Source organism: Grammomys surdaster, unplaced genomic scaffold (genome assembly GCF_004785775.1).
Source record: "Grammomys surdaster isolate TR1022 unplaced genomic scaffold, NIH_TR_1.0 411, whole genome shotgun sequence".
Taxonomy (NCBI): Eukaryota; Metazoa; Chordata; class Mammalia; order Rodentia; family Muridae; genus Grammomys; species Grammomys surdaster.
Window position 1 is genome coordinate 73337 of NW_021604830.1, and position 12904 is coordinate 86240.

The window sequence follows — 12904 nt, forward strand, 5'->3', positions numbered from 1 at the left end:
TGCTGCTAGCAGCAGGAGTTAATTGCTAGAAGCCAGCTGTTTTGGGTCCCAGAATAGCAAGAAAGAGTAAAATCACAAGAAGCCATCACCTTCTGGCCCCAAAGATAGAAAGAGTTAAATTGCCAAAAGTAAACAGCTTTTGGCTCTGATCACCAACTCCATACCCCTTTTCTGCCGTCCTCTGGAAATGGATGACCCCATAGCACTCCTCCCCTCCCCCTGACAAAGAGCAGTGATGCTCAGATGCTGCCCCAGAAGAATTTCACCTCCATAATATCAAGAAGCCTTTCTGGTTTCCAAGCAGCCTGACTCTGTTACAGAGATCAACTGTGTACTTGCTTGTCCAATTACAATCCCAGAGAGAGAGTCTACCTATGTCTGTCATTTTGCAACCATGTCATAAAACCGCCTATTTCTACTATATGATTTTTATCACAAAGTTTTACTTTTATAAAAGCTAGTAACCTAAAGTATTAATCACAATATATCAATATCTATTGCCTTTTTTTGTATTTTTCTTTCTTTATTACATATGGCTACCTGAGTACCAGAGGAAATTTATTTTAAACTTTCCTTTCAAAAAGAGGATTTTTAAGGTCAAGAGGTATGGTGGCACATACCTAGAGGCCCACCCACAGCTACAGGGAGTTTGAAGCCATTAGCTAACACTGAGCTTCCTTTTTTAACCTGTGTAAATTCTTACCTACACCCCAGGAGGGCTGATGACAGGCAGTTGATCTCTAGAGGCTGGTTGTTAGGCTAGCAGTCCTGATTATCTCAAAAGCATCAAACAGTGTTGGGAGCCAACTCCGAGCAGAAAGCTGCTATCATCTTTGCAGCCATCTCAGGCCATATACCCTGACAAGAGACTTGTTTTCAACAGCCCAAAACAACTGAGCACACTCTGATAAACATCTTGTTTGTCCCACATATCTTGTTTTGCTGCTTAGTGCCACCAGCTGCAAGGCACACATGGTCCCCTCACAGCTAGCTAGGTGCACGTGATATCCACACTGCAAGGCACATGTGCCTTCAGCTGTGCTTGTCCACGAGGGCAAGGAACGTGGTAAAGGGTATAAATACCCAGGATTTCCTTCCAATAAACAAGACTTGAAGAGACTTGATCAGACTCCCTATCTTGTCTCCATTCTTCGCGTCTCCGTCCCCACTCTCTCTCTTGCTAGGCCCTGACCTGCGGACCGGAGCAGCAGAACGGGCAGCTACAAAGTGGCGCCTCAACATTGGAGCTCCAGTAAGCAGGGTACAGTGAAGGACACAGCGGGAATTGGAAGCCTGCATCCTCACTCCTGCGCTGGAGACCCTGCTGACTGACTCCGAACAGGCAGCTATAAAGTGGCGCTCAACGTGAGGCGGCAAGAAGGAGAGGCCCAGTGAGGGACATTACTGGAAGAAGGGTCGACTGAAACTTCAGAAGTGAAACAGAGGTGACTGTGGCAGCCGTGTGGAGACCACTTGGTCATAGTAATGATAATGGGGCAGGAAATAAGTCAGCCTGAACTCAACTCTCTGTTTTTGTTTTGTTGTTTGCTGTTTCCATGTGTCAATTGTCTGCTTTTGTTTTGCTCTTTAAATGCTGTCTTTCATGTTCAAAAGAAAAAGAAAAGCGTAGAATCCAAAATAGGACCAAAGGTTGAAGTAATCGATTTGTCAGAGCTAGATTGTGCTGACCTAGAGAAAGAGGCAGCCAAAAATTACGACCCTGAATGGCCCACTTCCCGAAGGCCCCCTCCCTATGCTCCTCCACCTCCAGATGCTCCTGCTCTGGAGATGGCGGTTGTAGACCACAGAAAGGAGTTGCAGGACAAAATTTCTTTTCTTAAACAGCAAATAGAATTAGAGAAAGAGTATCGGGACTTAATTAATCAGTTATAAAAATTAAGGACAGGGAAGATGTCTCAAGAGGGCGAGGCTAATTGTGAAAATCACCCAGGTCCTTGTGTTCCTCAACCCGGAGTCCAAAGGCAGCCCCTGTCCTCTGGTTTTAGTTCAGCCACAGATCAGCCAGAGGAGGGAGAGGCTGAGGTTTTCCCTGTATCAGAGACTAGAGACGCTCAAGAGGTTGCGTGGAGACATCACACAGGGTTTAATTTTCAAATTATTAAAGAATTAAACAATTCGGTGGCACAATATGGTGCCGCTGCTCCCTTTACTCTTGCAATCTTAGAATCTGTTGCAGAGGAGTGGCTGACTCCTGGTGATTGGAATACTCTAGTGAGAGCAGTTCTTAGTGGTGGTGACTATCTTATTTGGAAATCAGAGTATCATGAGAATTGTAAAGAGACAGCTAGGAGAAACATTCAGGCAGGTAATGGTTGGTCCTTTGATGCCTTAGTAGGAGAAGGGCAATTTGCTTCTAGTGATAACCAAATGCAATATGACCCAGGCTTATTCGCTCAAATTCAAAATGCGGCCATGAAGGCTTGGCGCAAACTCCTGGTAAAGGGAGACCCTGGTGCATCTTTGACCTCAGTCAGACAAGGGCCTGATGAACGATTTTCTGATTTTGTTCATCGATTAATGACAACAGCAGGAAGGATTTTTGGTAATGCAGAGGCAGGTGTAGATTATGTGAAACAGCTTGCATATGAAAATGCCAATCCTGCTTGCCAAGCGGCCATTAGACCCTATAGGAAAAAGACAGACCTTACTGGGTATATCAGACTCTGTTCTGACATAGGGCCCTCTTACCAACAGGGCTTAGCTATGGCAGCTGCCATGCAAGGACAATCAGTAAGAGATTTTTTGGCAAGCAGGGACAAAAAGGCTTGTTTTAAATGTGGCAAGCCTGGACACTTTGCAAAAGATTGCAGGGCAGAGAATGAGTTAACCCAGAGACAGCCTAGAAAACAGCCTGGCCTATGCCCACGTTGCAAACGTGGAAGGCATTGGGCTAGTGAATGTAAGTCCAAAACAGATAGAAGCACAAGGAAACACCCTTTCCCATAATCAGGGAAACGGGAACAGGGGCCAGCCCCAGGCCCCGAACCAACACAAGCCAAAACAGGCTTATGGGGCAGTCAGTTTCATACCAGCAAACAACAACCCCTTTCTGAACTTAGTCGAGCAACACCAGGAAGCGCAGGACTGGACCTCAGTTCTGCCACCCACACAGTATTAACCCCAGAAATGGAACCTCAGGCCTTACCCACTGGAGCGTTTGGACCACTCTATCCAAATGTGTTTGGCCTGATAGTGGGAAGAAGCAGTGCTACTATGCAGGGGCTACAAATTTTTCCTGGAGTTATAGACAGTGATTATCAAGGTGAGATTAAGGTAATGACCAAGGCAATAGAGAATATAGTCACTATTCCTACAGGAAGGAGGATAGCTCAACTGTTGTTACTTCCATTGATCCCTACTAATCATAAATACTAAGAGAGGGGATCAAGGCTTTGATTTCTCTGATGTATACTTTGGTTCCTCTGATTCTCAAACGGCAGATGCCACACGCTGGCTGCCAGAGAGACTGATTAAACAAATAGACAACAATAACAAATCCAGGGAGGAGAAATCCCCTGGGAAGCATATTTTTTTCTTTGCAGGAAACATGAAGATGCTTCACTGGAGTGGATCAACCAGCATACCTGACTCGGAAAGTTCTCAGTGCAGAAGAAGACATCACCATCCGCACCTCCAGGGTGGCTCTATTGGACTCTTGGTTCCCTGGTTTATGATTTAGTGGGGTACATTGTTTAGACCCAAGAAAGAACCCATTACCACAGTTGCTACAATTGTTTTTTGGGTTTGAGATTGATTGGGGCAGGAACAGGGATTTCCTTACTTGTTTTGTTAAGATCAAAGTTATGATCAGTTTTGTACTTATACAGATTTAGATTTAGAAAATAGTGCTACAGAATAGAAGAGGCTTATATTTTTTGCTCCTCGAACAGAGGGAGTTGTGTGCTACCCTTAAAAAAGAGTGTTGCTCTGAGGCAGAATGGTTTACATCAACCATTCAGGCATTAAGTCTCTTGTCTCTCGGATTCATGCTGTTCAACAGACTGATGGCTTTCATACGACAACAGACAGATGCTATTCAAATGAAACCCATACAGGTCCGTTATTACAGGCTGGAAGTAGGGGACTCAAAAACCTCTGTCATCAAGACTGACGAGGATTAACCCCTAACTTACACGCTAAGCTGGATAGTCAATGACGGGTAAGAGAACACCTCAAGACCCTTGCCCCGAACTGGGAGGCCTCATCACCCTAAGACAGGAGCTCAACCAATGGCTGTTGGGTATCCAGAGATGGGAAAGGGAGGCTGGGGTCCTTTGTTCCAACCAAAGACAGGCACGGTTTCCATAAGTTTTCCCAGCCTTCCCTTTTGAAAATAAATTTAAAAAGGGGGACCTGTTGGGAGCCGACTCCTAGCCGAAAGCGGCTATCATCTTTGCAGCCATCTCAGGCCATATACCCTGACAAGAGACTTGTTTTCAACAGCCCGAAACAACTGAGCACACTCTGATAAACATCTTGTTTTTCTCACATATCTTGTTTTGCTGTTTAGTGCCACCAGCTGTAAGGTGCACGTGGTCTCCTCACTGCTAGCTAGGTGCATGTGATATCCACGCTGCAAGGCACATGACATAGTGCCTTCAGCTGTGCTTGTCCACGAGGGCAAGGCACCTGGTAAAGGGTAAAGGATTTCCTTCCAATAAACGAGACTTGAGAGACTTGATCAGACTCCCTGTCTTGTCTCCATTCTTCACGTCTCCGTCCCCACTCTCTCTCTTGCTGGGCCCTGACCTGCGGACTGGAGCAGCAGAACGGGCAGCTACAAAGTGGCCCTCAGATCGTGAGGCAGCTCGGCCGGCTACAAAGTGGCGCCTCAACATTGGAGCTCCAGTAAGCAGGGTACAGTGAAGGACACAGCGGGAATTGGAAGCCTGCATCCTCACTCCTGTGCTGGAGACCCTGCTGACTGACCCGAACAGGTTGCTACAAAACAGGCCCTATGCCACAGGGAAATTTGGTACACAGTGAGCAAATGTTTTCAAATTACTATTACACAGTGCAAGTCCTGAAAGGGAGGCACAAGCACTTGACTGTGGGAGATAGAATCCTCTGTAGGGTTGACAAATTTGATGAACTGTCCCAGTGTCACCCCCGAAGCACACTGGACTCCTTTCTGACCTTCTCATGCAGGGAGATTCCTACAATCATTCATCATGTTACATAAAGAACCATTGATTTAATGTTCTCTATCCCCCAAACCCTAGCAAGGGCAGGGCTAATTACTTGAGAGAGTTTCCTTGAAAATTATACAGAATTATACAAAACTAACAGCCAAAGACTGAGGTGATTTTGTATAACCTTTAGGTCAACTAGAGAAAAATGAACATTTAAAAATCATTTATGAGCCGGGCAGTGGTGGCACACGCCTTTAATCCCAGCGCTTGGGAGGCAGAAGCAGGCGGATTTCTGCGTTTGAGGCCAGCCTGGTCTACAGAGTGTGTTCCAGGACAGCCAGAGCTACACAGAGAAACCCTGACTCAAAAAAAAAAAATCATTTATGAAAGACACTCATATGAAACATTCATGTTGTAATCCAAAACACAAACATGTTTATTCTATAGGTTCCTTATCAGACTCTGTGTGGGTCTTTCACCCTCTCCCAGATGGATGCTGAAGGCTCACATAGCTCATGAAACTCACAAGGATCTGAGGAGCCTGGAGAGGCTCAACCAGGGGCTGTAATCCAAACAGTGCTGGAAAGTAGGCTCCAGTAGTGTAGCTGTCTGCAAGATCCACTGACAGTTGTCCTAAGTGGTCACCAATGGTGGGTTGGGCTTTGGGCATTTCAGGTGTCAAGAGTTATCCATGTAAGTAATGCCAGTAAATTCACTGCTTTACCAAGCTAGACACTTACTTGATGTGCCATTGGTACTTCTGTTGGAATGCTACATATAGGCTTCTCAGAAAAACTAACACAACACCAAGCATTGCACAAGGCAGTGAGGATACAAAGTGTGGTCCTAAATAAAGAGTTCTATGCCCTGTCTCTGTGAGACACTATCCCCACAAGGTATCATTTAACGATAAAGCTTTCATGAAATATAGGATACGCGTGTGTCTGGCAAGGGCAGATAGAGGGTGTACATCTGGTCCTCGGCTCTGTCAGACACTACTGCAATGAGCACTGTAAGTCTCTGTCAACCTCATTGTCAAAGGCAAGATTTGACATCTCAGGGTAAACTGAGGCAGGCAGCAAAAAGGGGTATGGCATTGGTGATTAGGGCCCTGGTGATAGCCAATGGAGGGCCCACTGACAGTGACAGACTATTTACAGGGTCAATTTTACTGATGGAACAAAACTTAACTATCTGGGGTTTGTAAGAATGCCCAGAGAGAAACTTTGAACTCTTTTAACTCTTAATTGTGTGGATGTGTACACACACAGACACACAGACACACAGACACACACACACACACACACACACACATATATATATGGTGGATGGGGCAGAGCCCCAACAGCCAAGTTTATTCCTTCTCTCTGGCAATTTATACCTTCTTAGACAAAAGTTCTTTATAAAATTACCTCATAGATAAAATGTTACACAAAAAGAGGAGTTACAAAAGGATGTCCATAGTAAGTTCAAAGCAGTGTTTCATTCTATAAGCTCATTATAAGTTCAAAGCAACAGTTCATATGGCCTTGCTTTATCATAATGTGCAGCAGGGGCTTCATCCTCGGCATTCAGCATGACCTAGAATAAATATTTTTCCTTAATTGTAGCAGGATATTTATTCTGCTACATGGTATTCACAGTGGAGCTCAGTGATCAGGCAGTAGGAGAAGAGGTGGAGCTGGGAAAAGAAGAGAGGAAGGAGAGGGGAGAAAGAGAGGAAGGGGAGGAGAAGGAAGAGGCTATCAACCATGGAGGAAGATGGATGGGTCGAAAGCAGTCCTAGGTAACAAATTCTGTCAAAAGGTTAGCTATTGAGTAACAATTCTAACTGTGTGGGCATCTTGTTATTTGAGCATTTCCAAATATATAAATCCATTGGATAATCTTTAAACATTAAGAGTCTTCATTCTATCGGGTACTGTGAGGATGGCAGACATTGTCTGGGGTTCAGCTGCGCTTTGTGGATGCAGTGTGGGGGATTGGCAGAGCCATCCCCCACGCTGGTGTCTCGTGGGTGCCAGGGCCTGTGCATCTAGCTAGCCAGAGCCGGGGTCAGACCCGAGGAGCAGCAGGAACATGGCGGCTTCCTGGAGACAAGCTGGACTGGGTGCCATTTTCTAAATATCACCCCTACACTTAATCACAAATATGTCCCAAGCCTATTTCTCTTCTTAGTGTAATTTATGAAACCTCCCTGTATTCTTTATTATGCAGCCTTTACTTACTATTCTATGAGGAGGGGGCACATTCTATTCTTGACTCTAACTTTATTACATCGTTACATCTTTCTTTTAAAACAACGAAAACCATCTCCTTAAACTTTCATTCTAAAATTACTTGAATCAAATCATGAATTCTATAATGTCATTAAGTAATCTAAATAGTATTCATTTATGAAAGTTCATCTTCATGTTGATCAGCAGGAAATTTTTCCAATAGGGTGGGCTGCTGCCCAGTAATCATTAGGCTGTGTAACAATGGCAGGGAAGGCATATCAGCAGTGAGAAGCAATCCTGGGATGAAGTCTCCGGGGCTGTGCCTCCAGAGTGCACCCATCGAAGCCATGCAAAACCATGGGCCATCTCCAGGAAACTCACTTGCTTGTTATAGCCTTCCCTAGATGGCTTCTGTCACCTCATGAGATGGCTGTTCTCTCCACATGCTATCATGTGAAGGAACCAATGTTCAACACACAGATGACTAACCTGAACCCTCAGGACAAGGACCCAGGACCCAAACTCAAAACCCAGGTTGGTCAAACCTATATCCTTCTGTTATTCCACCAAATAGCTGACTCAGGAGTTCTGTTTGAACTAAGAAATGTGTCACATTCCCCAACAAAGTATGCCAGGAATCTTTTCTGTCCTGTCCAGCAAGGCATTAAACAGGGGTCTGGGGAGGTCACCTGAAAGAGAAGATGGGGAAACAGACAGACCCAAAAAAAAGTATGGAAGAAGCTAAGAGCACAATGCTGCTATCCAGTCTTCCAGGATGCTCAAGGGGGACATTATCATGAGCCCCTAGACTTTAAAGTCATACAGAGGCTTGCTGAGGGGGTTCATGCCTATGGTACTAGTGCTGCGTTTGTGGTGGCTCAGCTGGAATCGCTCCATAAGTATTGCATGACCCCAAGTGATTGGCAAAATTTATCCCAAGCATGCTTGACTCCTGGTCAGTACCTAGATTGGAACATATATTTTATAGAGATTTCAGCCGAACAGGCCGCTCTTAATGCGGCTAATGGACAGCCTGCATGGGATCAGGACATGCTGCTAGGTCAAGGAAGATTTGCAAATCAAAAATAAATTATCCTCCACAAGTCTATGAGCAGATAAATTTAATGGGCACTAGAGCCAGGAAGGCGCTTCCCAATCGAGGAGAAGTCTTAGGAAATTTGACAAAAATCACTCAAGGGCCAGCAGAGCCCTTCGCAGACTTCATGGCTCACATGGTAGAGGCAGCAGGAAAAATTTTGGAGGATCCTGATGCTGCCATGCCTTTAATAAAGCAGCTTATCTATGAGCAGTGTACCAAAGAGTGTAGGCAGGCAATTAATCCTTATAAGGGAAAAGGACTAGAGGTGTGGATGAAGATCTGCCGGGAGATAGGAGGTCTCCTTTCTAATGCTGGCCTTGCAGCTGCAGTTATGCAGTTGATGCAACAGAGAGGTGGGGCTCGGGCAGGAAGTTGCTTTAAGTGTGGGCAGCAGGAACATTTGAAACGCCAGTGCCCTATGTTGAAAGCTTTGAAGGACCACGCCCTTGGGTGCCTGGCCTATGCCCAAAATGTAAAAAGGATAACCACTGGGCTAATGAATGCAGATCAGTAAAAGATACAAACAGACAACCTTTAGCTGCTGGTAATGGAGGAGCCCGGCCAAAAACCGTGACACGGGGCCCCCAGCCCCAGGGCCCTCAAATATATGGGGCAGTCACAGAGAATGGGGCAACAACAGGGAATTGGCCAAGCCTGAGACCGCCCATGCAATGGAACCACCCAGAAGAGCCACCAAAGGGAGTGCGGGACTTGACCTCTATTCCACCACCAGACTCATATTAACCCCTCAGATGGGACCACAATTAGTAGATACTGATTTTAAAGGTCCATTACCACCCAAGACAGTTGGTCTGCTGATAGGGAGAAGTTCTATTAATATGCAGGGGCTGATAGAACATCCCGGTGTAATAGATCCAGATTATACGGGGAGAGTAAAGATTATGATTTCCTCTCCCTGAGGCATTTCAGCCATATCACCTGGGGATAAATTGGCACAATTATTGATTTTGCCTAGCTGCCATGAGAATTTTCCATCCAAGGAAGTAGAAAGAGGAGATAAAGGGTTTGGATCAACTGGCACTAGTGCTGTATTCTGCTCTTTGAATCTTGAGTCTCGACCCCTTTAACAATTGCTAGTGGAAGGAAAGAAACTTTCAGGCCTCCTGGACACCAGGGCCGATAAAAGTATCATTAGTAAAAAGGATTGGCCGTCCGGTTGGCCTAAACAAAGTTCTGATCAAATGTTGAGAGGACTGGGATACGCCCAGGAACCGGAAATAAGTTCCTGAATGTTGCATTGGCAGGATGAGGAGGGGTGTTCTGGGGTGTTTCAACCTTATGTACTTGAAATGCCTATTTCCCTATGGGGGAGAGATCTCCTGAAGGAGATGGGATTTGTGCTGACCAATGAAGGCATGTATAGCCCCCAAGCACACAAAGTGATGCAAGATTCAGGACATGGATTGGGGAAGTATTCACAAGGACGCAAGATCGCCCTGCCTGTCAAAATTAAGAATGATAAAAGGGGACTGGGGTTTTCCTAGGGGCCACTGGGGAAGCTCTTCCCATTATGTGGATTTCTGAGAAGCCTGTGTGGGTTCCTCAGTGGCCGCTTCCCTCAGAGAAATTACAAGCTGCTCATGCTTTGATTAAAGACCAGATGTTGTTAGGACATTTACAACCATTCACCTCCCCATGGAATACACCTATTTTTGTAATTAAGAAAAAAATCTAAAAAATGGAGCCTTTTACATGATCTAAGGGCAATAAATAAACGAATGATGATTATGGGATCTGTGCAGAGGGGATTACCTCTCCCTTCTACGTTACCTAAACATTGGCCCATTATTGTGGTGGATATTAAGGATTGTTTTTTCTCGATCCCACTGAATGATAAGGATACCAAAAGATTTGCCTTTACTGTACCATCGTTGAATCATGAGCAGCCTGATGCCAGATATGAATGGGTTGTTTTACCCCAAGGCATGTCAAACAGCCCTACTATGTGTCAGCTCTATGTTGATGCAGCCCTAGCAAAAGTAAGGGAGCAGTTTCCTAAGCTTAAATGTTATCACTATACGGATGATTTTCTTTTGTCAGCTCCCTGTGAAGTAATGTTAGAAGAGGCATATCATCTTACCATACAGGAATTGAAAGTTAAAGGTTTGATTATTGCCCCTGAGAAAGTTCAGAAAGGTCAAGTTTTAAATTATTTAGGAGCACAGATTTTTTTCAGAAAAGGTAGCTCCTCAAAAGATTCAGTTTGGAGTAGATAATCTGGCCACCTTAAATGATTTTCAAAAGTTATTAGGTGATATTCAATGGATTCGGCCATATCTTAAGTTATCCAATAAACAGTACAGCCCTTGTATGATATTTTGCCTGGTAATCCGGAATTAACCTCCCCACGTTATTTGACTGAGGATGCCAGAGTGGCTTTAAAATTGGTGGAGCAAGGGATACAGTAAGCCGCCTTGGGCCGTAGGGAGGAATCGCAACCTATTTGGCTGTGTATTTTAGCTACAGAAAAACAACCTACTGTTGTAATATGGCAAGGCGCTCCTTTGCTTTGGATTCATCCAAAAATTTCTCCAGCTAAAACATTAACCTATTATCCTACAGCTTATGTGGTAGCAGGATCTGCTCCTGTTGTTATTAATTTTCCATCCGCATCCCCCCAGGTGGCAGAGTTACAAATTGCAATTCGGGTATTTCAACAATTTTCCTGTTCTTTTAATTTAATTTCAGATTCACAGTATGTGGTAAATATTTTGAAATGTTTAGAAATTACTGGGAAAATAAATTTGAGAAGTATAATTGGAGAATTATTGATGCAGTTACAAAATCTTATTTGGCAAAGAGAATGTCCATTTTCCATTCAACATATTCGTGCCCATACAGGACTGCCAGGACCATTGGCAGAGGGTAATGATTTGGCTGATAAAGCCTCGAGAGCGATTTTTGCTTTCACCACCTTTTCTTCTGAGGAGTGTGGCAGACAATTTCATTCACAATTTCATGTTAATGCCAAGACCCTGGCTACTTGCTTTGCCATTACTAGAGCGCAGGCCAGAGATATTGTAAAAAATTGCTGTTCCTCTGTTCCTATGTTACCTCAGGTATCAGTCGGGGTCAATCCACGAGGGTTGTGCCCTTTGCATATTTGGCAGATGGTTGTTATCCACTTCCCAGAGTTTGGTAAATTAAAATATATTCATGTTTCAGTGGATACTGCCTCAGGTATAATTTTTGCATCCCTGCAAATGGGGGAGAAGGCAAGACATGTCATATCACATTGCTTTGAGGCCTGGAGTGCGTGGGGATTACCATCTGCCCTAAAAACTGATAATGGGCCTGCTTATACTTCTTCTTCTTTAGTGTCCTTTTGTAAAGCCATGGGTGTAAGTCTTTCCCATGGATTGCCTTATAATCCTCAAGGCAAGGAATTTTGAGCATGCTCATCACACATTGAAAGAGTGTCTTCTAAAACAATAGGGGAGAATAGCCCATGGCAGAACCCCAAGAGACCATCTTGCTATAGCTCTTCTTACCTTAAATTTTTTTCAAGTGGATAAGCAAGGTTGGTCTGCCGCTGATTGGCATGTTCAGCCTGATACGACTGACAAAGGTCAGGTGCTTTGGAAGGATGTGCTCACAGGCCAGGGGAATGGCCCCGATCCGGTGTTGGTCTGGGCGAGAGGGTCTGTTTGTGTGTTTCCCCAGACTTGGGATCATCCGGTGTGGATTCCTGAGCGCCTGACGCGAGTGATTCAGACTGCTGTTCAAGATGCTTCTCCACGGGATGCATCCAGTGACCCTTTCTTGCCCATTGCTGTGGCTCCTTTGGATGCGTCTTCCCCTGAATCAGGGTGATGAGTATAGGTGGGGTATTCTATCAGTTTATCCAAAGCCTTGGCCTCTCCATATATTGGCACTGGTCATAATGCCACCTTTTCAGGGTATAATTGGACATATCAAAATCCATCCCAAGTAATGCATAGTAATCCTTTTGATTTGTGGATGATGTGTGGGGCTAATGATAGTTGTACTGATATTTCTGTTATGAGTATGTTATTGGGGGAGGGATGGGTAATGCTAGTTTCAGTTGGAATAGTAGTGATAGTTTTGAAAATTCTGTGGGGTTATTAAGTATTGGTCAAAATGTTAGTTATGGGCCTACACCGGTATGTGTGTAGCCTCCTTTCGTTTTTATATTATATAATGGTAGTTATAATGATAGTTATTTGCAAGGTAGTAATCAAACCTGCTTTTATGCCACCTGTTGGGATGCAAGTAAGTTTTCTCTGACTGTTGTTGCCAGAATGCCTCGTTATATTCCGTGGCCTATTGAAGCCCCTTTGGCCATGACCTTGTTTAGATCAAAGAGACATTTTGGCATTACTGCAGCAATAATTGCAGCTATTGCAGTGTCTGCTACGGCCACCATGGCAGCCATTGTTGCTTTGGCTACA